Here is a 5,519-nt window from a genome sequence, read left to right on the forward strand (position 1 = left end):
AATTTTATTTTTGGAGGGTATCGAATTTTGTCTATCATTTTCTTGCCTGAGTTATGTTTGATAATTTAACCAAATCTAGATTCTTTGTAAAATTGAGGAAATGTTATCAATTTCTAAACACAGAGAAGCACAAAATCAACCTGTGAACGTATACAAAAAATATTTTTAAAAATTCTTTTATATTGGAGCAAACAAAACAAATGTCGCCTCTATTCTGGAGACATAACAGTTTTAGTTCACGATTTAGCTCAAGATGGACAAGAATACTTGTCAACAAGAGACACTACCACATTTGAACGCATGTGATTCATTGTGCAGGTCTATTAGCTTTGAGACGAGCTTTAAAATAAACTGTAGTAATAGAAACTGCCATATGAAAGTTGGTTTGAACTTCTATACATCTAAACTTGGTATCTGCCGAACTGGTGCGGACGATAGTCCTGAATATTCCTAAGAAGATTCTTGCTCCTGACAAGGGGTGGCAGTGGTGAAGACCTGATAGATCCTAAGGAAATTTCTCAGTAGTGTTAAGATGATCACGTGGAATTTTGTAACCCTCTAACAAATCTCAATCCAGGCAGTGCCAGTAAGTTATTTTTATAATAATAATAATAACAATGTACCGTGTTGTTATATCAACAGAGGGGATAATGATAAATAATCTCGCAGAGACCTTCAAGGCCCTTAATATCCCTCGGATTAGAAGAATCTTGTACTCTGTCAGAGTGCAGTACTGCTGCAGAGCTGCCACGTCATCAGAAAATTTCTCAGTGGACACTGTTAAAGGGACTACAATGAATTTATTTTCTCTCTAACGAAGCTCAATCCTGAAATTGCCACGGAATGAGCATTAGTTTATTTGTTTCATAATGATGATGATGATGATGATAACAATGGTGATGATCATAATAATAAAGTCATATTTTAAAGCCTGCGTTCGTTTATTCTACATTTCGGTTGCTTTTAAATCCTAAGTTTACAAAGACCAAAGTGTTGTTTTGAATTTATTTTTTTTATGTCTGGAGCCTGCGGCACATGTAGGCTTACATTCATTCTGCAATTGTTGAGCAACAATGACTTCAACAAGCAAAAGCGATGGTTTCATGTGGAATGTTACTTTTTGTAGATCATTGACACAGTCTTCTTTGAACATATATGTATGTCATTGTAAATGTACATGTCAATTCCAAATGTGTATCTGGGCAAGTCTCTTAATTTTTAAAGACTAAGAGAATCACAATATAATGATTAAAATATAATCTGCCTGTAAAGAAACTATTCGTATCGATTTATGGTGTACAGTAAATTGTTAGAAAGTTTATCTGTTTAGATTGAATATTATCAGGGAGCGAATGAGAATTTATTCGTTTTCTCCTTGACCAGCTCAATATCTATTTTGTAAAATGTTTTATTTCAGTTGAGCTCCACCAATAATTGGTGGACGTGGTTCGATTTTATTTTTAAACAATAGTTATTGAAGCATGATTGCTTGCTCTTCAGTTACAAATTATGGATCTTCATAGCAATGGAACGTTTTGCAACTCTGATCTTCAGACTACTTGCAAAAGATTCTCTTACTCGATAATAAAATATTCTATTGTGTAAGCACTTACTCTCTAGAAACTGCACCAGTATCAAATAAGGTCAAGTAAAAAAAAAAACAATTTAGACTATGGCCTTATGTGTCATCAAAAACAAAGTTTGGCTACTTGCCAAAGGAAAAGTTTTATCATTTAAGTTTGGTTAATAAAAAAGCCTAGTAAGTTACAGTTTGACTATGGGTGAAGAAGGTAAAGAATTAGTCAGAGTTATCTTGGTGACACTAGGTCAAGAGATACGTGGACAAGTTTAGTGACATTATGCACGTGAGTGTTTCATCACTGGAACATTAGTGACATTATGCAAGTGAGTGTGTCATCACTGGAACATTAGTGACATTATGCACGTGAGTGTGTCATCACTGGAACATTAGTGACATTATGCAAGTGAGTCATCACTGGAACATTAGCGTTTCTACGTGTACACTCGACTTAGGGAGTGATGTATGTGTGTGTCGGAGACAAAGAAAGAGAATTATATAAGCTCATTTGTTACTCTTTATTTGTGTGTGTGTGTCTGTGAAAGAGAGAGAGAGAAATACAGATACTATAAAATGTTTTATGTAACTCTGTGCGTATGTGTACGTGTGTGTGTGTGAGAGAGAGAGAATTTCTTTTCTTAGTTACATGTAAAACCTTTCTAAATATACAAAGTGCTACTGTCTTTCATTTCAATCTAAACAATATGTATTGAGTGTATGACTTTTTGTTTAGAGTAGAGATCTAATAGGAAGCTGATTGGAGCTCTTACATGTCTAGAAATATATATATAGAGAGAGAGAGGGTCCCAAATTTCAGCAAATTATTTTGAATTTTAAAACATATTTCCAGCCAACGTAACATTAAACAGAACTACCTTCAGTACCTTCAAGATGCAGACAGACTGACACACAAAAACATAGGGTCGATTTCCGGTAGCACTGTCTCTAGTTTCCCATTTCCCATAGGCTAGCAAGTCTACCTTAAATTAACCATGCCTACTGGTGGTTGGTGTAGAGTGTAGAAGAGCACTACTTACTAATTGACAGCTGCATATGGGATGACAACACAGAAGGCGATCTTTTTTGGCAAGTTGAAAAGAAGATGTCGTAACAGAGGTGCCAAAGGAAGCGATATAAAGATAAACTTAGCCACCATGTTGCCCTCACTAGCATAGGACAAGGCAGTTGGCAGCAGAAAACTCTGAAAGAGACATCTGAAGAGCTTCTAACAAGGTGAGGGACGCGTATTTGAGACCAAAAGATAAGCTGTTCAGGTCCATACAACCTAAATATTTTTAAAAAATTAGACCTCCTACAAAAAAACTGCTTAGTTTGTATCAGATGTGACAACAAATGCAGACCGCAACTGACATTGTGGTTACATAAATTACTGCAAACATTTTTAATCTTCGGAATAAAAAACAATGCCTTTTGATGATCCGAAAAAACAATTTCTACATCTTTTTTTTTTTCTATCCTATGTTTGACAAACCAGTAACAAAAATGAATTAACTGACAGATTTGAGATGTTAAACATATCCTACAGACATTTTTGAAATTTTTACAAAGTAAGTAGTCTTAATATCTTATCTTCTTATCTTATATAATACAGACGTTACTTCAAAAAAGAAGATGATTACGTCCTACGCATCATAATAGTGTGAGCAACGAAGAGTTACAGAAACATGATTTAATTAACTGATCGTAGGAAAATGCTATCAGGTGTAGAGCATCTTTTTGAAGAATAAAGAAGGCTAGAAATATTTTTCAAACCTGAAATGGGTCCTGAGACATCATAGGTAATAAGGGTAGCTACTTTTGTATTTAATAAGAGTTAGTCCCCTTTAATACTTTATTTAAGTCCCTGTTAACTGTTTACAATTGCCACTCTCTCTTGAGTCTTTGAGCTTACCAGTGCAGTTTGAACTAAATCTTTATAATGTTTAACTAATACCTGTGTTGTTGTTCTATCACTGAGTTACTCAAGGGTAGTGTGCCACTGTTATGGGAAGAGTGTTTCGATAATGAGCTAAGTAGACTTTATTTATTTGTTAGTAATAAGTTGGTTTACGTAAATATTATATGTCTACTTTGTCTCTTATCCTCTCCTGTATGTTTTTTTTCCTGTAAAAGACATCTTTTGTTTTGATAAGAGACAGTAGTGTGTCTCATGGATGTCGTCATTTCATTGTTAGTATATGTATGTTGTTACACTACTGTACCTCTGTGGTGGTGGTTCTTAAATTATTGTAACCTGAACCTGTTTTCCTACATTGATTTGTTTCATTATTTCATTTTCTTTTGTTAGCCTTTATTTCCATATATATATTCCATGATCTTTTCTTTTGTTTCTAAATAAACTCTTTATTTTTTGTTGTTGCTACTGAAATCTCAGTATTATTACTTGTCTGTCTCAGTAATTTTGTATATCTAGAGGCTATAGTTAATAGCCTAGATAATATAATTTGGGACCACAAAGTACCACTGGACTAACTGGCCAGTACAGAGAAACTATCCTAATACAAGGTCACAGGTCCCATTGAAGTACTGGAATATATTCGTAGAAATCATTTATTCTCAACTTGCTCAATTTTTGTAATTGTACTGCGAAAATGTTCGAGCTTACCTGTGTTAGGGCTAGCAGCTTCTAACTTACCTGTGTTAAGGCTAGCAGCTTCTAACTTACCTGTAACAAGGCTAGCAGCTTCTAACTTACCTGTGTTAGGGCTAGCAGCTTCTAACTTACCTCTGTTAAGGCTAGCAGCTTCTAACTTACCTCTGTTAAGGCTAGCAGCTTCTAACTTACCTCTGTTAAGGCTAGCAGCTTCTAACTTACCTCTGTTAAGGCTAGCAGCTTCTAACTTACCTGTGTTAAGGCTAGCAGCTTCTAACTTACCTGTGTTAAGGCTAGCAGCTTCTAACTTACCTGTGTTAAGGCTAGCAGCTTCTAACTTACCTGTGTTAAGGCTAGCAGCTTCTAACTTACCTGTGTTAAGGCTAGCAGCTTCTAACTTACCTGTATCGGTTGTTTGCAGCTTCTAACTTACCTGTGTCGGTGGCTTGCAGCTTCTAACTTACCTCTGTTAAGGCTAGCAGCTTCTAACTTACCTGTGTTAAGGCTAGCAGCTTCTAACTTACCTGTGTTAAGGCTAGCAGCTTCTAACTTACCTGTATCGGTTGCTTGCAGCTTCTAACTTACCTCTGTTAAGGCTAGCAGCTTCTAACTTACCTCTGTTAAGGCTAGCAGCTTCTAACTTACCTGTGTTAAGGCTAGCAGCTTCTAACTTACCTGTGTTAAGGCTAGCAGCTTCTAACTTACCTGTATCGGTTGCTTGCAGCTTCTAACTTACCTGTGTTGGTGGCTTGCACCTTCTTACTTACCTCTGTTTAGGCTAGCAGCTTCTAACTAACCTGTGTCGGTTGCTTGCAGCTTCTAACTTACCTGTGTTGGTGGCTTGCACCTTCTTACTTACCTCTGTTTAGGCTAGCAGCTTCTAACTAACCTGTGTCGGTTGCTTGCAGCTTCTAACTAACCTGTGTCGGTGGCTTGCAGCTTCTAACTTACTTGTGTCGGTGGCTAGCAAATTTTAGCTAACCCGTGTCAGTGGCTAGCAGAGAACGGACATTTTCAAACTGAAACTTTTAAAAGTAACTCAAGATTAACCATTACTACCAGTGCTTGCAATGAAGGCAAGGTAGAAGTGTTTTACTATTTTGTTCTTCACTTGTAAGTATTATATGTCAAGTTAATATTGTTTTTGTAAGAACTTATAGGGAAAATGTTTTATTAGAGTAGACTGTGAAGACGTATATTTAGACTCATTCAATGATAACCGATAAGTGTTCAACTGTTTACACATGCGCCATTGCATTCTGCAACTGTATACAATAAAAAAAAATTTGAATTATAAATTAATAACTCTTTTTCCAAAAACAAAAA

The sequence above is a fragment of the Biomphalaria glabrata genome, chromosome 6 (genome assembly GCF_947242115.1).
Source record: "Biomphalaria glabrata chromosome 6, xgBioGlab47.1, whole genome shotgun sequence".
Lineage (NCBI taxonomy): Eukaryota > Metazoa > Mollusca > Gastropoda > Planorbidae > Biomphalaria > Biomphalaria glabrata.